Source organism: Bubalus bubalis, chromosome 10 (genome assembly GCF_019923935.1).
Source record: "Bubalus bubalis isolate 160015118507 breed Murrah chromosome 10, NDDB_SH_1, whole genome shotgun sequence".
Classification (NCBI taxonomy): domain Eukaryota; kingdom Metazoa; phylum Chordata; class Mammalia; order Artiodactyla; family Bovidae; genus Bubalus; species Bubalus bubalis.
The window spans coordinates 65608904-65636219 of NC_059166.1; the positions used below are offsets into that span (position 1 = coordinate 65608904).

At 45.3% G+C, this 27316-nt stretch overlaps 1 protein-coding gene across 4 annotated transcripts in view; it reads right to left on the bottom strand.

The window, feature by feature from the left end:
- Positions 1-27080, bottom strand: part of FYN (FYN proto-oncogene, Src family tyrosine kinase) — a 212549-nt gene extending 185469 nt beyond the window's left edge. For 3 of the 4 annotated variants that reach the window (XM_006070084.3, XM_025294726.2, XM_006070083.3), the window contains exon 1: positions 26609-27079. The gene's annotated coding sequence lies outside the window, so the exon portion shown is untranslated. Of the gene's footprint in view, positions 1-26608 lie in introns of all 4 variants that reach the window. The other variant, XM_006070086.3, reaches the window with a different exon arrangement.
- Positions 27081-27316: the final 236 nt, after the last annotated feature.

Genomic DNA, 27316 nt, shown 5'->3' on the forward strand with positions numbered 1-27316 from the left:
ATACACACACAAGAGAATTTTTACACTATTTGGAAGACTATATAATTAACAGTCACATCTTTGTTTTGTTTAATCAAAGATGACTCAGAATGAAGGGAAGAAAAAAAATGACCATGGGGAAGAGAATTAGAAACTGATATATTGTCTTCTGCAGATGGGCATTCAAATCATGAACTCACTGCAGACATGCAAGAGAAGCAGCACAGAGGCTGGAGGGAGAGAATGGGCTAATGAGTTCGCCACAGTCCGTGCCTGGGCAACCCACAGCCCCATCTCTTCCTGGCTTCTGAGACACGCTGCCTTATCCTACCAAACGCCACTAGGCAATACATGCCTTCTCTTCTAGCTCCCCCACTGGGGGTCTAGACAGTGTTGAGCTGTTAAAGAAAAAAGAAAAAGGAATTCTCTCTTTCTAGAAATTTCGACTGGCCTCTCTATAACCTGCAAAGAGTCAGTCAGTACTATAAGAACTTTTCACCAAAGGGAACACCTATCTATACAGAGAAGACTGACGTCCATTCTTAAATACTTACAAAGAGGTTTAGGAAGGCTGTCATTCTGATATATGGACTTCCCAGGTGGTGCTAGAAGTAAAGAACTTGCCTGCCAAAGCAGGAGACCTAAGAGACAAGCATTTGATCCCTGGGCTGGGAAGATCCCCTGCAGAAGGGAATGGCTACCCACTCCAATATTCTTGCCTGGAGAATCTCATGGACAGAGGAGCCTGGTGGGCTACAGTCCATGGGGTCGCAAAGAGTTGGACACAACTGAAGCGACTCAGCAGCAACAGCAGCAGCATTCTGATTTATAAAGTAGAATGTTCTAATTTGCCAGGTGAGGGCTGCCTTCATCTGCCACAGAAAGAGCAGGTGGAGAATCATTACCCTCATCCAAAGCAGTGAGAAAACTTGGCCTCTCCCATGTACACAGCACAATAGCAACCTCAGAGGGTACCAAATTCAGCAACATGCTCTGAAAGAATGAGCCTTCACTCCATGGCTCTTTAACAATCAGTACTAAAAGGAAAACTGAAAACCCACTTGCAGCTGCTGGCTCACTACTACACAAAGAATCTTATCCATACGTACATACATGCAGCATCATCCAATTTCTTTTTCAGGCTTACTAAACAGACGGAGTTAATTAACAAAGACAATACATATATGCACCATCCCGCAGCCAGAAACCAGAAGGATGTCACAGCGTCAACTTCAAAGACTCACAGCAAGCACACACGGCCTGAGATATTTTTAGGAACCAGCTCCATTGTTTCAAAAAGAATACGGGTGGATGAAATAGAATTGCCTGAAAGTAAAATTCATATGACAACCCATCTTGAATGAAGAGTAGCTTTAGCTTTTTAAAAACCAGTTATACTATTCTTAAATAAAGGCTGTTTCTGAAAAAAGTACAGAACAAATAAATTTTGGTCATCATATACTTAGATGAAATAGAGGTAATATTTTATTTCAATGACTCCTATATTTAAAAAGGGCTTCCCTGGTAACTCAGATGGTAAAAAATCTGCCTGCAATGCTGGAGACTCGGGTTCAATCCCTGGGTAGGGAAGATCCCCTGGAGAAGGAAATGGCAACCCATCCAATATTCTTGCCTGGGGAATTACATGGACAGAGGAGTCTGGCGGGCTATAGTCTAGGGAGTTGCAGGGTTGGACAGGACTGAGCGACTAACACTTTCACTTTCACATTAAAAAAACTAATACAGTTATGTAAAGTTTAAAAATAAAATAAAATTTAAAAAACAAACAAACAAACAAAAGCCAATCCTAAAAAAAAAAAAAAAAACAAAAAAAAAAACCTGACCAATTATTCACCTTTCGGCTTATTTGTTCAATCATGTCTGACTCTTTGCAACCCCATGGGCTATAGTCTGCCAGGCTCCTCTGTCCATGGAATTCTCCAGGCAAGAATATTGGAGTGGGTTGCCATCCCCTTCTTTAGGGGATCTTCCTGACCCAGGGATCGAACCCAGGTCTCCAGCATTGCAGGCAGATTCTTTACCATCTGAGCCACCAGGGAAGCTCAAATAGTTGACTATTTCCATATAAATAGTTGACTATTTCCATATAAAAGCCCCCAATCATGGGCTTCTGGGCATTAGGGCATGGTCCACGCTTTTGTTCTTCCTGCTGAAGTAGTACTGATACTTTGTTTGAGAACATGACTGAAGTGACCCAGATTCCCCCAGTGGAAAAGGCAGATCCATAAACGCTGCAAATGTATGATCAACTGCAGGAAGGGAAGCTGAAGGATGAGGCCTGGACCCAAAATGAATCCTCCCCACTCTCTAGATCAGCTCAAGTCCTCCATCATTGGGGGAATACACAAAGATTTTTCTTTTTAGAAGAAACTCCAAAAATAATACTGAGAAGCCCTCAACTTCTAGTTCCTTCTTGATACAGCCACCCCCACCCCACCCCTCCTGCTCTCCTATTTCAGATGCCAGGGGACCTCTCCCATGGGCACCGACCATATACCCTGTGAGAGGGCAGTGCCAGCAGAGGAATACCCTGACCTGGCAAAGGGACACTGGCCACATGTTTGGAGAATGGCAAGAGGCTTGAGAGTGTGCAGGGCATGGGGTGGGTGCAGACGGTGGGAAGCTAAAGGGAGAAAGGTGGGAAGCTAAGGCAGAGGCCAGGTGGTGAGAGACAGTGTACGCCAGTTTAGAAGTCGGGCAGTGAGGGGCACACATCTGCACCCACCAGTATATTTTCAACCCACCTCTCTCTCAGGAAAGGGAAGAAAAACAGATAGAAGCCCCAGCATATTCCTGGCCCTGGACTAAGGATCCTCATTCCAGTCTCACTCACTCTGCTGGGTAAGCAGCATCCTCTCCTGATTGGCCTTCAGGGCCCAGGACAGAACCACCTTTCCGCTCCTGTTCCCTTCTGGCCCTACTTCTATGAAGAATTGGATTTCCTCTCCTCCATGTGCCTATAGCACTTCAGGTAGGACTGGTCCCTGCCTCTCCAATGGAACACCAGCTTGTCTGCGGCCAGAATGGCAGTGAGTAAGTATCGTGCCGGCAACACAAAGGGGACCTGTGCCATCTCTGTGGATGGAGGTGTGAAGGGTGGAGAGGGGCAGGGTAACTAATGAATAACTGAACACAGAAATGAAGGAAATGAAACTGCACTGAATCAGGCCGACCTGCCACCTCCTGCACGTAGGAGCGGGGAGGGTGCTGGGGAAGGAAGGGGGTTATAAATCCAGGGTGCGCCCACATGCCACATACACCTATGTACTCAGAAGATGACCTGTTTTTTCAATTTAGTCCCATGTCTTTAGCTATAAATAAGTGACAAAGATCCATTCTGAAGATTCAGCTGTTACTTTTAATGTTACCCAGTGTTTCCTTTTTACTTGAAAAATGTGACCGAGAAACCAAGATTCAGTACATTAGAATCATAATCATGTCTTGAATAAGATACGATGTAAGGAAGGGCCATGATGTAGCTAAGATTTAAATTGTGGCTTGGGCTTTTGTTTGATTATTTTAAGAAATGGAAGATTGAGAGAGAAATGAGGTATCCTTTTCTCTTGCCACAGAATTTCCTCTATTCCCAATTCAACCCTTTTCACTACTTGCAAAAGACTTAAAATATTTATTGACCTGCCAAAAAAAATCTGCACGTTACTAGACACGTCTCCACATATTCACGTCTGAATGGCTTCTTTCTGCTCAAACGATCACAGCTCTATTCAATCAGAACTCAAGTGAGAACTCAGAGCTGTACGTGGTGTGATGTCAGTGACCACCAAGGATAAAATGGCCATTTGATAGCAGCTTCCATATCAAGTGTGTCAACAGGGGCACTGTTCCTTCGGTTATTCTTAACTTAGGATCCAAGGCACAAAAAGACCAGGCAGGGCCAGACTCTGCCACAATTCCAAAGAAAGCTGAGACACATACAGAGTGCACACAGAAGCGCCTCAATGTTCTCTGGCGAGGGGGAAGTCCCTGGCTCCCTGCCTGCAACCCAGGAACAGGCCCACTCTCACAGTGGGCGCCCGGGACCTCCACAGCTGCACGCAGACACGCAGGGCACCCTGCTCTGCTGTGCAGCCCCCAGCTGGGGCTGGCCCCAGGACGGGACCCTGCTCAGACAAGGCCTTTCGTTGTGGGGTATTCCTCATTACCCCGTTTTCCCAGGAAAAAAAAATCCCCACCCCCTCCCCGCCTCTGGCCATTACTTCTAGTCTCAGACAAGCTCATTCTCCTCCTGTGTCTTCCTGTACACATGAACCTTCTAAGAAGGTTCGAGGCGGTGGCACCTGCAACTCTTCTCCCACCCTACCCACCCCCAGAAAGGGCACAGTGATGAGTACATGTGCAAAGTGGTGAGGGGCACAGGGCAGTGAAGAGCTTGGGGACAAATGGATGCCACCCTCAAGGGTGTCTTCAGCTCCCTGAAATCATGGGGACCCAGAAGGAATTCAAAGGAAACGGTGAGTCTGGGAGAGGACAGCAAAAGTGGCTGGGTACACCTTTGAGCCTCCTACATTGAGAAGATGTCATGGGCCTTGGCCGATGTCAGACACACTTTGGGCTACTACCCCCTTCTTATTTCTTTTATATAAATATTCACGCACCTCGTTGAAAAATCTAGAAACTCTGGAACCACTGCTATGATGTTGGAGCTTTCCCCCTCTTGCCTATGCACACAGAAATGTTAACACTAGTGGAGCGCTGCCACCTTGCCCATCACAACCAACAGCACATACAACCTTCGGAGAGAAACAGAAGGGGAAGGCCCCCCAAATATGAACAATGTGCCTAGTACAATTAACCACAGGCCCTATTGCAAGCAGTAAGGTGCAAAGCATAGACTCCGCTTCCTAATGATCCCTCTCACCACTAACTACGAATTACGCTCCAACACACAGAATTTTGGTACACAGCCAGGGAGGAAGCAGTTGGCTTGGAAACCAAGTTCTGCTCCTAGCTCTGCTATTTATTTGCTTTGTGATTGGGCAAAGTGAGAGGGTACAGCAACAGTCACATATTAAACAACCCACAGCAGCCAGGCAGGTAAAAGGAATGAATGGAGGATGTGAGACAGGGCTGGGGTGAGTGGAAGAACCCTGCTCCATTCCAAGAGGACAGCGGCAATGCTGCCTGGGCAGGCTGTTGTCAGGACGGAAGGCAGGTTTGGCCAGACCTCCCTGTTTTGTTTTTTTTTTTTTTTCAAGAGAAGCTGGAAATCTCAGTTTTTATATAAAAGTGCTCAATTTTTAAATGTTGGTTTGAATTTTTTAAATGCACCATGTGGTCCAACAAAAGATAAATGAGGGTGTCATCCCTCATCCATCCCAGAGACTGGTTTGCTATCTTTCTAAGTCATGAGAGCGCTCCCTTGGCTTCGTTTTTTCTGTTAAATAGGAAACTGTCTGCTATCTGCCCACCATTTGGGGTTTACTTAAGAGCATTTTGTTATCATATAACAAAAAATCCAAGTACATTCAGGTGCACAAAGCAGGGTAACCCAATCCCTTACTTTTTTAAAACTAGGTTTACACAAAGGCTCACATATGGGGCTTGATGCTTTGTGGAATTATTTGAAATGTATACTTATAAGTCCTGAAGCTCAAATGATAAAGAGTCTGCCTGCAATGCAGGAGACCCAGGTTTGATACCTGGGTTGGGAAGATACCTTGGAGAAGGAAATGGCAACCCACTCCAGTGTTCTTGCCTGGAAAATCCCATGGATGGAGGAGCCTGGTGGGCTACAGTCCATGGGGTTGCAAAGTGTCAGACATAACTGAGCAACTAACAGTCAGTCATACTTACATTCACATGTTAGCTTTTGAAAAATCCAAGAGCTAAATTGTAATAACCTTAGAGGATGAGAGGTGAGTAACTGGAGCAAGTGGTGGGGTAAAATCTTGCTTGGAATGATTTTGATTCTTTTTTTTAACAGATGCTATGTGGAGACAGGTAGTGGAGACAGCCCTCCACAGAGGCTCTGTCATTAAGGGCAGCAGAGATGTAAGGTGGCTACCACAGGAAAACTAGAGGTGAACATGAAGTTTCACCATTTAAAAATGAGTGGAATTGCAAATGTTGTATGTTAATGGAACGAACAACATGTTAAAGCAAACAGACAAGCAAGCAAAAAAAACAAAAAACAAAAAACAAAAAAACCCAAGTACTAAATAAAGAAACTGTCAGCAGAATACTAGATCATGTTGGGTACAGTAAACATTTTACTACTAAGAGTTAAGAAACCAGGATCTACTTACACAGGTTTTCCTAAACAAGAAGTCAGAAAAAAAAATCTTTACTACAACACACATTGTCCCACATTTTACACTGTGCCATTTCTGTATTTGTCCTTTTTAGCCTACTTCTAGCAGAGTCTCTCTCTTTGCTAAAATACATTAGTTGCCATGGAAACGATGTCATAGTGTGTAAAACCATTTACTGTCCTTGGAAAGGCATTCATGATGAAACTGAACGGCAGCATGTTTTAAAAAGAGATCCAACAGAAAGCAGTCATGTAAGAACACAGATCTCAAAACCGTGATTTCAAAGTACTCCTCCACCACCACCATCATGTGGCCCCATTTTCCCCAAATTAATCAGAAAAGCACCTTTCCTTGCCACATACACCAAGTATACGCCAAACAAAATTTCTGGCCTAATGCTGGAGGAAACAATAGACGCACTAGAATTCACACTTTTCTCCCTGGGTTGGGAGGCGGGGAGGGATGGGAGAGACTGAGAATCAGAACGGTTTGTAGGCATCATAACACCTCTGATGGTGGAGAAGGAGGATGTAGTCCTGTTATATTCTGCTGTCCAACTCTGTTATCAGAGATAGAAATAATATTTAGGACTAGAGATTTAGACTTGCACTCCCTATCCCCATGGATTAGCAAGCCACTTCTGTTTTCCTTTCATCGACTCAAATCATATTCACTCCTTCGAGAAAGTGTATTGAGTGGCTCTCACGAACCACCCTGGCAAAGAGAATAGACAGGCAAGGTATGCGGCACCTGGAAGCTTAAAATCTACAGGGCCAGCTGGGTGGGTGGATGCTTAAGAGGCTCCCTGGGCTACGGTGAAGAGTTCAACTATTCCAGCTCAAGAGGACAATACTGAGGGGTGTTACCCAGCAATGTGTTCTCACAAGGACTTTTTAAAAAGCTCACTCAGCAGTGGGATTGGAAGCTAGCAATATAGGAGGGCAGAGCAGCAGGCTTATCAGAACAGTCTGGCCAAAGGAGGACTGTATGAAACAGACAGACAAATGTGATCTCTGACTAGGGTGACTTGAGGTGGTTTAGTCACTCTTTCGTGTCCAACTCTTTGCGACCCCATGGACTGTAGCCCACCAGGCTCCTCTGTTCATGAGATTTCCCAGGCAAGAATACTGGAGTGGGTTGCCATATCCTTCTCCAGGGGATCTTCCTGACCCAGGGATTGAACCCAGGTCTCCTGCATTGTAGGTGGTCTCCTGCATTGCAGGCAGACTCTTTACTGACTAAATCACCAGGAAGCCTGGGTGACCTTAGGTCCTGGCTTATCTGTGAAAGCACTAGATTATACCCATTGCCCCTGCAGCCCATCAGATGAAGGTCTGTCCAGATGTTTCATGTGTTTAAACCAAGGACTGTTATTAAGAGTTGCAATAAAAGGCACCAAGATTGGGTTTGGTAACTTCCACTTTGGTGGCGCAGTGGTAAAGAATCCACCTGCCAATGCAGGAGACCCAAGAGATGCAGGTTCTATCCTTGGGTCAGGAAGATCCCCTGAACTAGGAAATGGCAACTCACTCCAGTATTCTTGCCTGGAAAATCCCATGGACAGAAGAGCCTGGCAGGCTGCAATCCATGGGGTCTCAAAGAATCAGATGTGATTGAGCATGCAGCCTCCACTTTGCTCTTCCAGATTCGGCCATATCTTGCCTACTAGTGATGAGACAATTGCATGGGGAAGAGAATTTTCATCCTACCATGTGATTAAGTTGGAATGGTAACCAATGACAATCCATCTGTTTTCCAGTCTTTTTCCAGTCTTGGCTGCAGTAAATACCTCTCTTTCAAGGAAAACAGGTAGGATGGTCACCAATAAAATAAAGAGCACTTGGACATGAGCAGCCAGAGCAGCTAACACCTTGCATTCTCCCCTGGCAGACCCCTCCACATACCGGATGCACTGACCAGCTGTGCTAACCCACACTGCGGCCAGAGATGCACAAAACACTGGTCAGAAGCGTCCATGGGAAACAGAAAATTACAGGTTAGGTGTACATGAAATATTTGCAGGAAACAGACCTTTTCAAAAATGATGTGAATGTGCTCATGACAGTGTTTTTGTCATTTATTGATATTCTATTTTACTTTGCAATATCCCCTTTAGCAACAATGGGCTGAAAAAGAAAAAAAAACAAATTAAATGAAAAATTACATTTTTGCCTTTTTAAGAAAGTTGATGATGAATGTGAGCTCGCACAAAATGTTATCTGATATTATCTAGCATGGGAGCCTCACTGATATTATTCACTCTGTAAGTCCGTATATACTAATACAATATACTGATGCTAAGGAAGCATCAGTAGCTACCGCAAATGTTAACATAACAGTTATTGTAGTAAGACTGTGCCCAAGAATGACAATTTAACACAGACAGCTATGGAAGGCTCACTGATAGCATTCTAGGAAGCATGACTTTTCCTTTGGATCAAATGACTGCTATTCTATGTTGATTCTGCTTATTTTTGAGTTCAGTTTTTTTTGGTGCACATTGGAAATGTGAAGTGATACCTTTAATTTATTGGCTTCATTAGCAGAAGAAAAAAACATACAAATGATTCCAGTTGTAAGTTAGTATTAACAGGTATTTTAAACAGAAAAATCCATTAATTTGAATTATGGTTTTATTTTTTTCCCCCATCTATTTCCTGGGATCAAAATAAAGCTTGTGAAAGTTCATTCTGTCACAGGTGGAATATCTCATGCCAGTGTGAATACAACTGTTAATTGGTCAAAAGTTTAAAACAAGATGAAGTTGTTTTTGCAGAATAAAAATTTTGTGATGCTATAAATAACTGTCCTTACTAAATCAAGAAACCTATGGGCAGAAAGTTATATGAAGTGGGTATGGCATACACCTAATTCATAACTGCATTCAACAAGTGGCTATATCCTAACAAACTGCAATTGCTACATCTACGGATTCTCTTGCAAACAGAAAAACTGAACTATGAAATTTTTGTGATCAAGTGTTTTTGTGAAAACAAAAAACACTGCGGCATTGTAAGTACACATCTTCTATTTTGCTGCCTGTCACCATCAACTAGGCTTTAGAACTGTTTGAGAAATGATTCTCTAAATCAACCTAAGTGTGTTGTGATGGTATGTGGATGAATGCTGTGAAGTTGGGGTGTGTTCTGTTCCAAAACAGTTGGAAATCTGTGCTCAAAGTAGGGAATGAAGTGCCAAAACATTTCAGATTTTAAAAAGCATTTAACCAAGTGCAGTTACTGAACACAAGGCTTACAAATAGGAAACTGTTAAAATTTATCCCAACCAGAGCAAAGGAAGGCACTAACCACATTAGAGAATTCAGTGTCCAAGTTTTAATCCTAAAATAGGGTTACAGATGTTTTGGCGCATCTAAACTTGTGGCAATATTTTGATGATGTTCCTGGTTTTAATCAGATACATTTATATTCTGTACTACAATGGAGTGAAATTAGGAACGATCTATAATTTTGTGTCATCTAAATTTGATAAAGCATTTAAAAGTACCAAAGAGGAATTTATTTTCATGAGTTTTGCCTTATAACAAATATTTATTGATGATAAGAATCCTGAGTGGGGATAAAAGACTTGTGAAAATATTTGGGCTAAAATATGTACACATTTCAGGATGGGGGGAAAATGCTATTTTGAGAAAAGCCTCCATTTAGCAGAATTTGCTCTGAGCTTATGTGCATCTGTAGAAAGTGCTATTTTCTGTTAAAAATATTATGTATACGTAAATGCCAATTGAAAATAGCAACAGTTTCAAATATTAACATAAAACACAACTTTAAAGGATACTGCCATGCCCTCCTCCAGAAAATCTTTCTGACACAGGGATCGAACCCATGTCTCCCGCACTGGCAAGCATATTCTTGACCATTGTGCCACCTGGGAGCCCCATGTACCAAGAATAGTTACTGTCTTGTGTTCTTTTTGTTGTTTATATAAACAGTATAAAAAGTTTTTTTTTTTTTTTTTCCCTCTAACATCTGGGACATGTTTTTAATTTTTAAAAATTCTATTTTGAGATTTTGAAGGGAACTATTCCATAGGTCAAAAATATTATGGAAACGGTATCAGTTAATCAACACTTTTTTAAGTTCTATAATTTAAACGATTTTAGTGACTCCTGTCAAACAGAGGTTATAGTTCCCCATCTCTTGCTCCCTTGGCTACGCCTGACAGGTGAGGGAAATGTGAGATGTATTTATATGTCACCATAATTTTCGAGCAGGAAAATACATAAGCAGCATCTTAACAGGCAACTTCCCACCTCACTCCGCCCCACCAAACATATGCTTTTTAAAGCAAGACTAAAGCTTTCCCTTCCAAAATTACTAGGCATTTCAAGAAACAGCAGGTTTTAAAACATCTTCTTAAATGCAGCATCATCCTCTTATGAATGTCAAAGAGAGATTAAAATGTATCTAAAAAGAGCTAACTGGTTCCCCCCCCCACCTCATTTGAGTGTTCTGATAACTACTTATGAATTATACTTGGAAATGAATCCCTTTATAAACTCATGCTTTATTTAGTACATGAGGATTGAATAAAAATGAAGAGCTTCTCCCATTATAGTCAGTCAGAGAGTGTAATTTCCAGTATTCACCTTGATACCTTTAAGATATGAAGGATCACACCCAGTAAAAATGATCTTCTAGTCTCCAGCATCACAGCCGAGTTCATGAGAGAAAAGCCTGAAATTCTAATCCTTTCCACTGACCTGACTCCATGGCAACCGAGGACCCTGAGAAGAAGTGCCACTAGTTAAACCATGGAAAGTCCAAATCTTCACTAAACTTTGGAATACCCAGTGGACAACGCTGATTGTCCCTGAGAGCACAGATCTTTCCACTTCTTGCCCAGAATGAACCAAGTACAGGTAGACTAAGCCACAATTTACACACGGGGAAAAGTATACACAAGCATACACGCAGGCAAACTTGCCCCCATCACCACTGTTGCCATCAACACCAGCACCATCCTGTTAAAACACAGCTCAAATGCAATGTGCAAGGTTTGAAATTTATAATCACTACCCAGCTGTGCACATTTTTCATAGCTGATTTCAACTTGATCATGACCACTGCATTTCTGCCTACCATAGGAAAAAAAAAAAAAAAACAAAACCCATCTTGCTACTGCAAGACAACTTGCTCTTCAGATTTAAAAATTTCACTCCTTCAGGGCAATTAGTCAAATTGAGCTCATCTCAGATTGCCTCTCAGGGCTGTGTTCCTTCCCTCTCCCTCCTTCCCCGAGGGGCTGATTACAGACCCCCACATGATGGGGTGAGGACCTGGTCCTCACTGGCCTCCTTGGGATGTCTCATCCCTTTGTTCTGCGAGCTGGCCTGGTTCTGCTGATGTGATTGGTGCAAATCTGCTGCCCCAATCCCAGCCAGTCCTCAGCAGTGGGACTGACCCAGTTTATTCTGTGCCCTCTTTGTCCTGACCCTGGGATGCCCCCGCCCAGCTCTCACAGCACCTCCACAGCTGTCCAAGGATTGTTGGGATTTCTCCTACGCCATGTATAAGCTTTGGGAAATAGAGGGAAGGGATATCAGCTCAGGGCTATTTTTGCCTAAATGTGCCCCAGGGCAGGGTCCACTCCATTGTGGCTTCCTTCCCGAGTTCCAGGTACGGGTGCAGGGTACACATGCTCTCTCCCTGCAGATTCTCCTGGAGCAGGGGACGTCGAGTCTCCTCCAAACCTCTGCCACCTCCATCCTCCAACCCAGGAAGGCATTTCTTCCTGCTGGCAGCCTCTCTGTACAATACACGCCACCTCCTCTGAGACCCAGCTCCTCGGAATCCACAAATCATTTTCTGCTAACAAAGCCTGCCTCTCTTAAACGAAGGCCTGGGCTAACTCTGGTTGCTGAAACAGGCTTCAAGGTCCTGTTTTGGAAGTCAGAAGCCAAACAATGTCTTCTTTGTCTTAGGCCATACTCTGTCCTCCCCCTGAAGTAATGGAATCCTTCAGCTCAATGGGGGAGACTCCCAGGGCAACAAGAATTAAAAGGAAGGGAAAGTAAATTGAATACCAGTTCAAAATATTATCCCCACTAAGCCGGCTGGTCATAATGCAAGGTCTCAGGGGTCCCAGAACACTCATCCAGGATTTGTTAAATGTGCAACGGACTAACATGCCATTTCTCTAGAGACACCATTTATACATAATCTGAAGCAAGGGCAAAAAGGGGACTATGACTTTCATTTTCTTGAATTCTTTATATAAGAATTATTGTCCTTACTCTCTATTCTACTGTTGAATAGATCCATTCAACAGGAAGCCACCTGGTTTGACATCATTCGGAACTCTCCACCTCCTAGGTTTCTTCTTCCCAGGGTGAGAAGGCCCTTGTGTCTCCTCCATACCCACTGTGTTCACCCATCCATAAAACCCTGGACCCTCCTTTGCCTTATCCATCATCCCAGTTCCAGCTGACTTCCCCATCCAGCCATTACCTTCTCTGGGTGCTCAGTTACGTCTAACTCTTTGCAACCCCATGGATTGTAGCTCTCCAGGCTCCTTTGTCCATGAAATTTTCCAGGCAAGAATACTGGAGCAGGTTGCCATTTCCTACTGTAGGGGATCTTCCTGACCCAGAGATTGAACCCATCTCTTCTGCATCACCTCCTTTGGCAGGCAGATTTTTTACCATGAACACCACCTGGGAAGCCCTTGCAGCTAATTCAACTGACGCTTTCTTTAATCTCTTGGAGCATCCTCCTCATTTGACTATTCTATGGTGGGTTGAATGGTGGCCTCCAAAATATGTCCACCTGAAACCTGGGAACGTGACCTTATATGGGAAAAGGGTCTTTGAGATGTAATTAAGGTAAGGATCTCTAGATGAGATCATCCTGGATTAGGGTGGAACCTAAACCAGTGACAAGTGTCCTATTTACAAGAGAATGCCACATAAAGACACAGAGAGGAGAAGGTATGTGAAGATGAGGGTAAAAAGTGTACTAATGGGTCTACAAGCCAAAGAAAGTCAAAGGTTGCTGGCAGCCACCGGAAGCTAGGAAAGAGGCATGGGACTCAGAGTCTTCCTTGGAGTCTCCATAAAGAACCAATCCTGCTGACACCTTAATTTCAAGACCTCTGGCTCCCAGAACTGTGAAAGGAAATGTTCTACTGTTTTAAGCCACCCGGTACATGGTCATTTGTTACAGCAGCCAGAGGAAATTAATACAAGGGCTCCTTCTCTGCTTAATGGTCCTCTCCAGTGGATCATTTCTGCATGTTCTGGCTCAGGGGAGCACAAGCAAGGTTCCTCCCACAGTGACCATTCTGTATCTCAAGTGCATGGGCGCCTTGCTGTGGGGGTGGAGGCTGGGGTCTTTCACCCCTGGAAATGACCTCTGTCACAAGCAGGGATGTGAGATCAAGGGAGGGCACTGGGCCTCTCCTTGGGCCTCTCTAAATGGGGACTCTTAATACTTTGCTACACTGGGCTCTTCTTCCTATGGTATAGGTGGGCTGAGGTACAATCAGAGAATGTTTGGGGCTGCAGTTTTCCAAGCACCGATCCTCCCTGCATTGCACTCAGGTGTAAACTGACCAGGGGGGCATCCCTGGTGGTGACTGCTGTTGTTCAGTCACTCAGTCATGTTCGACTCTTTGCGACCCCATGGACTGCAGCACGCCAGGCTTCCCTGTCCTTCACCATCTCCTGAAGCTTGTTCAAACTTATGTCCATTAAGTCAGTGATGCCATCCAACCATCCTGTCCTCTGTCATCCCCTTCTCCTCCTGCCTTCAATCTTTCCCAGCATCAGGATCTTTTCTAATGAGTTGGCTCTTCGCAAAGTACTGGAGCTTCAGCTTCAGCATTAGTCCTTCCAAGGAATATTTAGGATTGATTTCCTTTAGGACTGGCTGGTTTGATCCCCTTGAAGTCCAAGGGACTCTCAAGAGTCTTCTCCAGCACCACAGTTCTCTGGTGGCTCAGCAGTAAACAATCCACCTGCAACGCAGGAGGAGACGCAGGTTTGATCCCTGGGTTGGGAAGATCCCTTGGAGGAGGGATTGACAACCCACTCCAGTATTCTTGCCTGGAGAATCCCATGGACAGAGAAGCCTGGTGGGCTACAGTCCATGGGGTTGCAAAGAGTCAGACACAACCGAAGCAACTGAGCACACACACATGCATAAACTGACCCAAACCTCCCAGGAGCTACTGACACCCACAGAGGTATGTGGTTCTTCTCCTGACACTGTAGTCCTTGTAGGTTCTTCTTTTTTTTTTTTTTTCCTTGTAGCTTCTTAAATCACACCTCATCAGCCTTCACTGAGCAGTTCTTACCCTCATAGAGAACTACCTCCAACTCTCAGCAGTTTGAAATAAAGAATCTGTTGAAATAATAACCATAAGACACTGAGAATGATATGGTCAACCACACTTCTATGAAAAGAAGGGTGTAGCGTGGCATACTATCTGTGCTTTGGCCCTAACCTGCTAACAGAATTAGAAGCTGGGATCATTGCATCTTCACCCAAGGGGGTAAAACAAAAGATGGATCCTAAAACATTACGTGCAACCAAAATCTGGATTCTAACACAGGACTCTGAGGATCTACGGACGCACTGGAGGTGATGTGTTATCTGCAAGAAGAAAATTTACTCAAGACGCATCTCATTCCAGAAGTACTGAGAATAGCCGTAGGACCTACCAGACTTGAAGCATAGAATCAAAATCAACAAGCGCTTAATAAATGCACAGTTCCGTGTAGTGTTTCACGGCACAAAGCAAATTAAATGAGGTGTGCTTTCAGCCTTCTAGAAGCTTGCTACTGAAAATAGACAATATTGACATTGACATGTACCAGAGTGAATAAACAGGAACAAACTGGATAAATACATGAAGTGGTGACATTACAGGCTCGCCAAGGGGAAAGTGCATTTTGTTAGTGGTGTGTGATCTCCGACATTTAAGGTGGTAGTTGTGGCAGTGGGGAGGCGGGCAGGAAAAGCTCTGAAATCATAGACAGTGCATAGTGAAGGAAGCAAAAAAAGTCCACTACCGCTTTCCAAAGACCATAATGGCATTTCAAACGACAGTGAAGCATGCGGTCCGCCCCTTCCCCTTTGCTGCAGCAGTGGTCCGTCGTCACAGAATGTGTTGTTAAGGCTCTCCCTCGGATACATTAAACCTGGCATCCAGGTGAGGGCTAGGCAGGGGAAGCCATTAATGAAGAATCACAGAACGCTTTTCACAGGGAGCTGAGAAGACTCTTAATGTGGGGCTGACAAACATCGCCTGTTGTGCTGTTGTGTCTTATGTCACAGAAATGACTCAAGCAATCGCTCCCCGCAACCATGGAAAACATTTTGTAAGGCTTATTGTCAATCACTCTTTTGAAGGATATACAGAAGCTGTGGTTGGGATACAGTGTTAAATCATTACTCTGGAGGACCTAAAGTCTAAGATGGAACCCTCCTTCCCCGCTAAAGAGATTCTTCAGCTATGCCAAGTGAACAAAATGAATGCATGCCGAGATGGCACCCACATAGCCATTGCTGGGTTTCATGAAGCCCCACAGGCTTTCAGGCCCAGCCCTGTAGTCCATTCTGCCACTCTTGCCTCTTCCATCAATCACTGTCGTATTTTTCCAGTTTCCTCCAGATTTTGAAACATTCTGCATTTTTCCCTGGTCTTGGATGTCATTAGGCACTGTTGGTAACATCCTATTTTTTTTTTTTTTTTTTAGTGAAAATCCTGTTGATGAAAACCTGATGACAGAGGGCAAGGAAGTAACTGTTTTCCTGACCACCCTAAATTTTTAACAAAAAGCTAAAGATTATGGACAAAAGAGCTTTAAACACACACCATTGTCAGAAGACAATGGTGGTTCCTAAAACAGTACAGCACCGTCCCAAACCTAAGTCACACGGGTCTACAGAGAGTGAACCTGATGCCATCAGAGACTATAGAAGCTCAATATCCAAGAAGATGCCAGCAGATGGCCAGGAAACTAGCTACAGATTCCAGTGCCCTGCCCCCAGAGTCTATCTGAATAGACACCTGCTGAGCATCTACACTATGAATGACCGTGTGCTATGAGCTACAGGGGGACCAAAAAACCCCATTATATGAGGCCATGGTCTGTTGAGAAGATGGGACCCACATATACAGATTTCCAGGAGACCTGGATTCTGCTGCTGCTGCTGCTAAGTCGCTTCAATCGTGTCTGACTCTGTGCGACCTCATAGACGGCAGCCCACCAGGCTCCCCCGTTCCTGGGATTCTGCAGGCAAGAACACTGGAGTGGGTTGCCATTTCCTTCTCCAATGCATGAAAGTGAAAAGTGAAAGTGAAGTCGCTCAGTCATGTCCGACTTGTAGCGACCCCATGGACTGCAGCCTACCAGGCTCCTCTGTCCATGGGATTTTCCATGCAAGAGTATTGGAATGGGGTGCCATTGCCTTCTGCAGAGCTGGATTCTAGTCTAAACTAAAGGAGGAACTGGATGTACTGACCACGGGCAAGTCACAAAAATTCTCTGCTCCTTGGATTTCTCACATCAGGAACACATCCTCAACTAGAAAGCATAGGATGAAGCAGCTGGAATCATTATTTGCAAACCACAGGAGAGTGAAGGACATATCAAGAGAATATTGATCAGGCAAAGGTGCACACAAAATAAAGCCACAGAACTGGCATTTTCAAGCAGGAAATGGTGATAAAAGATACAGAAAGACAGAGTGTGACAACTCAGGCCCTGTATCAGAAAATGATGAGGGGCTGTTTATACTTCTAGGAGGTCAGACAATAAACTAGACAAAAAGGTGAACCCCTCCAAACTCTGAGAGCAAACGAGAAAACCTTTAAGATAAATTAGTGTTTTTCAAATATCCTTGCGTGCATGTGCAACATATCACACGATTTCTGGAATAAAATTGAAACTGAAATAAAAATAAAATTTTACAGGTGACAACATTTAAAATTGTGATTGCTTCCAAACAGATACTACAATGTGTGGCAATGAAGGAACTCATTGGTGTTTATTTGCCTTTTCAGTAGAATTTAAATTGGGTAGAATTTCACAGAAATATAGATTCAGTAACTTTTTCTGAGGATTAGAAGAAGGAAAGGTTGGGAAAAGCACACTGGGCTTTGTTGTGGGAAAGGCGATCTGACTCATTTTTAATTTTCCATTAAAGCCCTACTTTTCAGTATAAAGCAGATGGAATCCTTATACAACTCCATGAAAAGCCTACTATTTTTGGGTACCTCAAAGATGGAAGCTCTGAAGAAAATGAAAGTGTTTGCATCAGATGAAATCCCACCAGCACATTCAAAAGGAGCAGGTACTTAGAAATCTTAAAAACACAAGGTAAGAGCTCTTTCTGTGGCAGATTTCTGATCCCCAGCCTCCCCTGGGCTCACTTCCCTCTGCCTCTGATGGATGATTTTCTACCCCTTCAGCAGCCAGCTCCCACCACTGTGGCTCAGAGTCACTCTGCTTCTTCGTTCCTCGTCTTTCAGAAGCTGCCTCCCTGATGGGTTCCATCCTCAGGGCAATTCTCACATATAGAAAAGATGTCAGGGTTAACCCTGCTCACCCCATACCTACAGAGTCAGAACCGGGCCTGGGACTACGCATTCTCTAAGATCCTCAGAGAACAGTCATGCAACCAAGGCCCCAAAGCCCTTTCCTTATCATGAGATAAGCCCTGGGTTGACGTTTCCTGTTTGTCTCCCTGCCAGGGGGATGGAAGAAAGAAGAAGGCCTATCTTTACTGTGTATGAGCTGTGAAGTACTGGGCTAGGAGGTGGTGGGCACTGCCTCTAGCCTCACAGTTTGTAATCTCGTTGGAGAGATGGAACACATTTAGCATTAAGAGCATTGGTTCTGGATCAGACTGACTGCCTGGGTTCAGAGCCCAGCTCTGCTTACTAGTTGTGTGACCCTGACCAAATCACCACATCTCCAGGCCTCAGTTTCCCTATCTGTTAAATGGGAATAATAACCGTACATCATGAAATCGTGCTAGGTGTTGAGTTGGCAAGTCAACCACAAATAAAACACAGTCTGACTTCCAAAGAGCTCCCAAGTCAGGAATAAAGGCCAGTATCTTTCTACTGTCCAACCCAGCTGACCCACTCTGCTTTATAAGTCAGGCTGTGACAAGGGTGATGACGAGGTGGTAACCAAGTGCCATGGAGCCCCAAAATAGGACCAACAGGGGCTTCCCAGAAGGTAAGTCTTCATGAAGTCATCAGAAGAAGCGGGGCTTCCCTGAGGGCAAAGGTACTTTTCCTGTCCCCCAAAACCTAACACAGAAATAACTGCAAGGCAAAAGCAACAAGGTTTGAAAGTACACAGGGAACAAGGAACAGTTTTGGATCAGGTGTGAGTTTAGGAGCCAGACAGACCTGGCTTCTCTAGTAATTAGTGTGTGACAATGGGCAAATTACTTTTCTGAGCCTCAATCTTCCAATTTGACCAATGGGGGTAACACCTGCCTCATCTAGTTGTGATGACTAAGTAAATTACTGTATGTAAAGCATTTCAGGCCTCCGGGATTCAATAATAAAGGCAGGTATGATTATCATTCTGGTGTATTTAGGGAGGGGTGAGTGGTGGTGGGGTGCTGTGTGCTTTTTTATACTATCACAGAGATAGGAATACAGATCAGAAAAACACAGTTCTCAGAAAAGGCCTTCTGAATTGAAATTAGCAATAGGCTAAAACTTTCCCACATCTTATTTTTCCCTCCCTCAAACTTACAGTTAATGGGTGCTCAATACACATTTGCTCAAACCAATGGGTGCTGTCTGAGGACATGGTGGGGACAGGGCAGAACAGGTAATGACGACCTCTGCACCCGAGAGCTCCTGAATCTGTTTCACGCCCTGAGCGAGGCACGACGCGGGTCATTCAGGAAGCAGGCCAAGACGGATGGGAAAACACTCTCATCCAAATATTACAACTCAGAGTCTTGCAAACGCTGTTAAAGTTTCATGAGTCAGTAAGCATTATCTTTTCTTCCCACGTTTTTATTAGACCATAAATCCATTCAATTTATACCCTTCCAGGATTACTGTGTTCTAATCAAGTCCAGAGTGCCACTTATTCGGAAGCTGTCTGAACTCCATGTCACCCAAGTCCATTTGGATAATACTGTTCAGGCTTCTCATGTGTTTTAGTAGCTAAAAATTAGATCTGCTCAACTAGAATCACTGGAAAAAAAATTATGTTTCTCTAAATAACCCAAATCACCCTTTTTTCATAGGAACCAAGTGCATGAAATTCATAACTTGCGGGGTTCTTTCCTACTCCGGAGTTTATTCTACCTCCAGAAAGTCACAGTGACTTCTACAGTCAAACTCAAGGGACATACCCGCACATTGTAGATAGGGTAAAATTCTGGCTATCTGACTAAAACAAAGACATTCTTTTATAGGGCTAACTTCAAAGCACTTTTATGTTTTCTATTCTCAACAACAGAAAGGCTTTGTGTTTCTTAAGAAGACATCATACTATTTCAACTAATTTCCCATCATACTATTTCAACTAATTTCCTATGTTTTCCAATAGTTCTTGACTCAGAACTGACACTCAAATCTTTCTAAAATGTTCAAAATCTCCTTTTCTGTACACAATACATTTTCATCCCTTCCCTAAGGGATATATGAGTTAGATGTACATGAGTTATGTGTATGTATATATATACATATATATATATGTATATACATCTATATATGTATTAACAGCAGCATACACATTGCTTTTCTATATGTGGGATACTATACTTAGTGCTTTACATGGATCAACTCATTGACCCCTCCCAACAAGTCTCTGAAGTAGGAACTCATTCTAAAGGTGAAGACAGGGAGGCACAAATAGATTAGGTAACTGGGCCCAGCTGGAAGGGGTTGCACCAGGCCCACACCCCTCACTGGGGCTGAAAGGGTTGAAACCTGGCTTTAAGTGATGACTTTGCCATCTTGGACAAGTCAGTCAGCCACTCTGGGTTCTCATTTCCCCTCACAAGTGAAATGGACCAGCCGGACTACGTGATCTCTAAGTCCCTTACGGATCTATGTTCTCTGGGTTTTGCTACATGTTTCTACCTTGGTCTGGGGAGCAGCAGAGTTTTCTATTTCTATGGTCACACTGCTCTGGCTGGATACAACACCCAACTGCATTTTTCATTCTCAATCCTGCTTAACATCCGCGGCACAGCCCTCCCCTGCTGTGGATCAGGGCCCCCTCCCTCCTTGACCAGCCCAATCCTCTGGCTGCACCTCTCTCATTCAGGGCCTGGGCACCTCTGCTCCCCCGGCTCTCTCTCAGCTTTGTTTGCTCTTCCATTCAACACACTCTTCCTCACTGATACTGTCCATATCCACAGCTCCCAGTATTTTGTAATATGCTGCTAATAGATTTATATCTGATTTATACCTTACATCTTAATCCAGACCCATCTATTCAACTGCCTACAAGATACCTTGACCTGAAAGTCCAAAATGTCCATGATAAAAGTCATCATTAAAACACCCGCTCCCTGTTCTTACTGCACTGCTTGTCTGCAGGTCTTTCTCCACCTACTCTCAAGGACCCCCCTTCTGCCTCTCCGCAGCCTCACAAGATACTGTCTCACCCTCTCTTATCCTGTCTCTCTTGTTCCACCCCCAATTCTGTGCAGCACTCCATCTATGGCTCATCTGAGTTTCCATAACTACCTTAGCTACATAGATGTTGACCACCTCTGGTCAACAGCCCACACTGTGGCCAAACAGATCTTCATAAAACAAATCAGACCAAAGCGGCATCTCTACTTGCAACTCTTAAACAGCATTTCTGGACAAAGTACTTTTAAGAACGTTCTCAATTTTCCCACCAGTCTCATCTTCTCCCTCTACCACCCCTGCTCACCCTAAATTACTTACAGTTACCTAAAAAGTCAGGCTTCCCTGATAGCTCAGTTGGTAAAGAATCCGCCTGCAATGCAGGAGACCCCAGTTTGATTCCTAGGTTGGGAAGACCCTGTGGAGAAGGGAAAGGCTACCCACTACAGTATTCTGGCCTGGAGAATTCCTTGGGATTGCAAAGAGTCAGACGTGACTGACTTTCACTTTCACTTTCCTAAAGTCTGTGCGTCTGCATCCTCGGCTTCTCCTTCCAGGCCAGTGGCCTTCACACAGCACTCAAATGGCCAGTTCCTCCTCTGGCTTTCTCTGCCTGGCCACCCCAATTTCCTACCTCCCTGTGGAGTTCATGCTGCCTTGTAGACCCAGAATCATGGAAGTTATCACTGTGGTCAGAGCCTTCCTCAGGCAGTTCCTTAGGCAGGATTACAACTCTTTGTCCCTGAGACATCTAGTTCAATGTCTGGCAAATGGTAGATACAATGAATGAATGTTGCTTGATGAGTAAATATGTAGGACAATTCACAAACTCTTACAGACCTATCTGTGGGCCACAGAAGGATCTCTCCTAAAATAGAGAGTCATGCTGAGTAAAAGTAGTTCCAGAATCAACATGCTTTGCTTTCCCATTTTTAGATTTTTTTTTTTTTAATTTCATAGGTTAGCACAAGGGTCTAAAATGGAAAGAATGGCAATAGGAATTGACATTTTATTTTTTATTTAAACATAAAGTTATGTTTCCCAACAACCAAAAGAATCCATTTCTAAAGTATTTATGCCACCCTCCTTTATGGCATGTAACACATTTTAATCAATATCATCATTATGTCCATATGTATTATCTTGCATATTGCCTCGTGGCTAAGAGCAAAGGCTTTGAGACCAAACTAACTGGACCTGAATCCTGACTCTACTGCTTACCAGCCGTGTATGATCTTGAGTCAGTTATTTAACGTCCTTTGTTTCACTTTCCATATGTAAAAGGGAGATTATAAATGGAGATTATAAGCAAAACTACCTCATATAAAAACAACCCTGAAGTATAGTTAGGCTTCCAGGTGGCTCAGTGATAAAGAATCTGCCTGCCAATGCAGGAGACACAGGTTCACTCCCTGGTTTGGGAAGATCCCCTGGAGTAGGAAATAGAAAACTGCTCCAGTATTCTTGCCTGGAAAATCTCATGGACAGAGGAGCCTGGCAGGCTACAGTCCAGGGGGTTGCAAGACAGTTGGACACAACTTAGCGACTAAACAACAACAGCAATAGTTGATTTACGATATTAGTTTCAGCTGTTCATACCATTATTACGATTAGAGCCTAAACAGTGTTTGGCATATAGTAAATGCTCAATAAAACTAGCTATTATGTATTATTTTTATCTCCTCTAGCAGACTAAGCTCCTAAACAGCAAGGACAGCAGAAGTATTCATTTTCACAATCCTATCTTCCAGTGCCTTGCACACAATAAGATATTGAGCTAATGTCTACAGAACTGATGAATATAATGAACTGTTAATAGCATACACACAGGGGCAAAAAAAAAAAAAAAAAAACTGGAGAAGGAAATGGCAACCCACTCCAGTATTCTTGCTTGGGAAATTCCATGGAGAGAGGAGCCTGGCGGGCTAGTCCGTGGGGTCCCAAAGAGTTGGACACAATTTAGTGACTAAACCACAACATAGCAGAAGTATGTGCATTACTAAGTCTGATGACTAGTACGGACAGAATTGCTCCTGGGGAGGCCTGTGGAGAACAGGGGCTATCCAAAACACTAGTGATTCACCTGGCTCTGGGAGCTCACTTAATCCCATGGAAGATGCAGGGCTCACAGTCACCCACCCACTGAAGACATCTGCGGGTTGGAGGGGACCCTGTCAGGACTGAAGAGCTGGGCAGGTGAGGCTCCCTTCCCATGAACATGGCTTGGGGCAAAAACTTTCTCCCCTAGAGTCTCTTTCATTTCCTCTTCCAATTAGAGAAGGTAGGACTGTGATTTCTAAAGACTCTCCTGGCCATTCGGGAAGTCTATAAAATCAGCAGATAACAATCTAGGCCAACAAAGGTGGTACTGGAGAGCCACATCAAAGTCAGTACCGTAGCCATCAGATCACTGTACTACAAGGAATAACTGGGTGGGAAGTGGCTACTAGAATCGACAAAAAACCAAGGTTTTTGGAAACATGTTTAAAATGTGAAGGTCTGAACTTGTAAAATCAAAAGTCTGGCATATAGCAAAAGAATGAAGGCAATAATGGGTAAAGGCTCTAGGTTTCCATTTAATTCTCATTAACCTACAAAGTCCTTGAAGGCAACGACTATGCCTTGTTGAGCAGCACCGCATAGCAAAGGTGTGTGTGTGTGTGCTCTGACTTTTTGCGACCCATGGACTATAGCCCACCAGGCTCCTCTGTTCGAGGAATTCTCCTGGCAAGAATACTGGAGTGGGTTGCCATTTCCTTCTCCAGGGGATCTTCCCAACCCAGGGTTTGAACCCAGGTTCAATCTCTTATGTCTTCTGCAATGGCAGGCAGATTCTTTCCCACTTGCACCACCTGAGTTGTGACATATAGCAAAGTTGCTGGCCCCAAACACATATCTTCTTGACTTTGTTTCTGGTCATATGACAACTATTTCCCAGGATCCCTTGCAGTTTAATGTGGCCATTTAACTAGCCCTCAAGTAAAGTATGTAAACATAAGTGATGGGTGTCATTTCCAGGCCAGGGCAATTAAAAAGTGGGTGCATCCCCTCTACTCTCTCTTTTGTACTTCTGCCAGCTGAAAGCAGATTACAATGGAGCGTCAAGGCATGGTGGAATTTGGAGCCCAGAATCACTGCATGGAGGAAAGTCACCCACTGATCAGAAATACACATTTTGAACTATTACATGAGGAATAATAAACATCTATTACTTTTGAGTCATTATATTTTTGCAGGCCTATTTGTTATAGCTGCTAATATTAGCCTAATTAAGCCAGGTGCTTAGCACATACCAAAGACCTAACACATTTGTTGAAACAAGACCAGGTTCCTTCTTTCAGTGTGTTGATCAACTAATGATGGAAATAGACACGTGCCAACCATAATGTCAGCTGCTGAAGTGTGAAAACAAAATTGGAGGCATGGTGATTTGCTTGAAGGGGAAAGGAGGAGAAAGCATCCCAGAGTAGAAGACTTTTGAGCTGGGCCCTAGGTTTAACAGAACCCAAGCAAATCAGATGGGGTTAGGAGATTTCAGACCCAGGAGAAAGCAGAGAATAAAAGTACAGAAAGCAGAATATGCATTTGTTCACATTCAACCTCATCACTCTCTTGAACTCGGTCAACCGAGTGTGAGCTTATTGTGCACTTTCTTTCCTGGGTTTGGCCAAACAAACAACACTTTGTTTTGTTTTGTTTTTAACACTACCCTCATTAACCGTTTTGCTTTTTTTCTTTAATATAAAATGTTCCAAGATGAATGTCCTTAGAAAGTGCAGGAGTAAATGTTTAATGAACCATAACAATTCTCTAATAAAATTCTTAAAGAACTTGAGACAGTTCTATTACTTATAATAGTCAAAGAGCCATGCTCTTAGGAATCAATGGGTTCGACCTAAGTTTTGACATTATTGATTAAGCATGTTACAGTCACTGGCTTACAGAATGAAACATTAAGCCCCCAGACTTACATTTACATTTCCTTTTCAAGAGGAACATCAAGCAGATGGTTTAAGAGATCAGGCAAAAGAGTCTCTACATCCTTTGCTCATAGCTAAGTGCCTCCAACACCTGAGACAGTTAACAAAACCACTTCCTCCAAAAATCTGAGTCCCTTCGTCTGAAAGCACAGGACCCGAGGGACAGAGGGGCAGGGACTTGGGAGAAAGAGCACAAAGGGTGGAAAGTACGGCAGTGGCTTGGCAGTGAGAGGAAGGAAGTGGGCGTCTGAAGGCTACCCTGAAGCAGGCAAGAGAGACACAGTCCCCGGTGGTCTTCCAAATACCGACTTACTGCTGTGTTAGCAATGTCCCCGGGAGCTTATTTCAATACAAGGGTGAAACAACCATCACTGGGTGGACAAGACTTCATTTCAAATGACTTCAGTCCTCCTTAGACTTGAGAGAAGCAAGTTAGGCTGCCTCACTCCTAGCAAACATCAATATAACTCTCTTTTGGAAACAAAATTCTCCCTCTCCCACGGCCATGTATCCTACCCCCTACCATGAAAGGGAGTTAAAACTGGGCGAGGGAGGGTGCTACCCTGAGAGTAAAGCAACTCTTCAGACAGCTGAAATCAATTCCCCCTTCAATCTAAGAAGTAGTGCAGCCGCCAGTCAACACTACCGGTCCATGAATACAGCAAAACGCCAGCACCTGCCACCCTGCATCTGGGGCCTTTTATTTTTTGGTAAATGTGGCAGGAAAGACTCTCAGAGAGAAGATCAACTGCTTTATCTGAGCAAAAGGGAAGCCCCAGGGAAGAGAAACAAGAAGCATCGCGCCCATCCTTGGACACTTTGTGCGTCTCCTCTCTGTGCACTGAAAGGGCTCTTTGTGTCACACACACACATACACACACACACACACCCAGCGAGTCTGTGTGATTTATTGGTGGGAGGAGGGGCAAGAAGGGTGATTTTATTATCCCTCTTCTCACTCAGTCCCAGCAAATCTCCGCCGGGGCCCAAGCTTGGTGGCCTCTTTCTGGCTCAGTCCCCTCCGCCTGTGGCCGCAGAGATAAGAGAGGGGAGGCGACCAAACAAAAACAGTCATCGATCTAGGGAAGTAGAGAGGAAATCCAGCGAGCTGAGAAGGAAGGAGAAAGGAGCCTGAGGGAGCTGGAGGGGTGGAGGGGTCAGAGGAAGAGGAGCTAAGGCTCCAGCACGGGGGACTGGGGAAGGGTGGGTGGTGGCACAGGAAGAGTGGAGGGGAGGGTGGGGGAAGTGCAAGGGAGGTGCCAGAAATAAGCTGGAGGATGCGATGGGAAAGGCGACGGCCACAGGAGGAGGGGGCCGAGAGGTGGAGGAATAGGGCAGGGGTGGAGTGGGGTGGGGAGGGAAGCAGCACGGGGCATCAATTATTAAGTGATTACATCATCCCTGACATTAAAACAACACACACAGCCCGGGTCCCCGCGGGGGGCCCCGAAAAGAGGGCGGAGGCGGAGTCTGGGCCAGCCTAACCAACCCCCAAGCCAATTCCTATTCACACCCTGAGGAAATGGACCCCCCAGCCCTGCGCTACCTCGGGGCTGCAGCCCGCAGAGGTGTCCTCCAGAGCGACCACAGGAAGACTCCAAGCGAGGCCAACTCCCCGGCAGCCCCGCGGGGAGCCCCAGAGGCGGCGATGGCCCAGAGACTGCAGCGCCGGGCCCCGCGGCGGGGGCGGCGCTGCGCTGGGCGCCCGCGGCCCGCATCTCCGCAGCATCCCCGCGGCCCCGCGGCGCATCCCCGGCCGCTTACCTGCGCTGCGCTCAGGCTCCGGAGCCCATTCACATGGTCCACTCCCCGCCTCCTCCGGCGCGGCCGAAGCGGCTCCGGTGGTTGCTCGGCGGGCCCGGGAGCCGGTGGGCCTTCTGAGAGTGCCCAGGGGGCGGCGCCGGGTGTCCCCGGCCCGGCGACCGGATCCCTCCCAGGCGCGGGCGGCGGCTTTGTGTGCGCCTGGGGAGCCCTCGGTGCGCGGGGTGAAGCGCCGCGCGCCGGGGCGGTGATGGACGCGCGGCTCCGAGGGCAGCCTCTCCTCTGCTCCCGCGGCCGGTGGGCGGGCGGGTCTCGGCGGCCTTCGGCTCGCGGCGACCCCTCCTCCTCTCCCGCGGCAGCCCCCTCCCCGCCGGCTCCGCTCCTGACAGATGGCGCAACTGCAACGACGCGCCGCCGCTGCCGCGGCTGCTCCGAGCTACTCGCGCTGATGCTCCAGCCCCTCCAGCCCCAGCGGGGAGTGAGGGAGGGCGGGAGGCCCCGCTAGAGTGGCAGGCTCCACTGTCCAATCAACGAGCCCCTCGGGAGCAGCGGGTGGCGACCATTGGTGATTGAAGCGGGGGCGGGGCGGCGATGGGTGGGGCCACTGAGTGGGCAGAGAGTTCCCGTGGCATTGGGCATCCTGGCGTGCATGTGGTGTAAGGGTGTGAGAGAGGATGCTAGATTGGAGGAGTTGTGAGTGTGTGTTTTTTA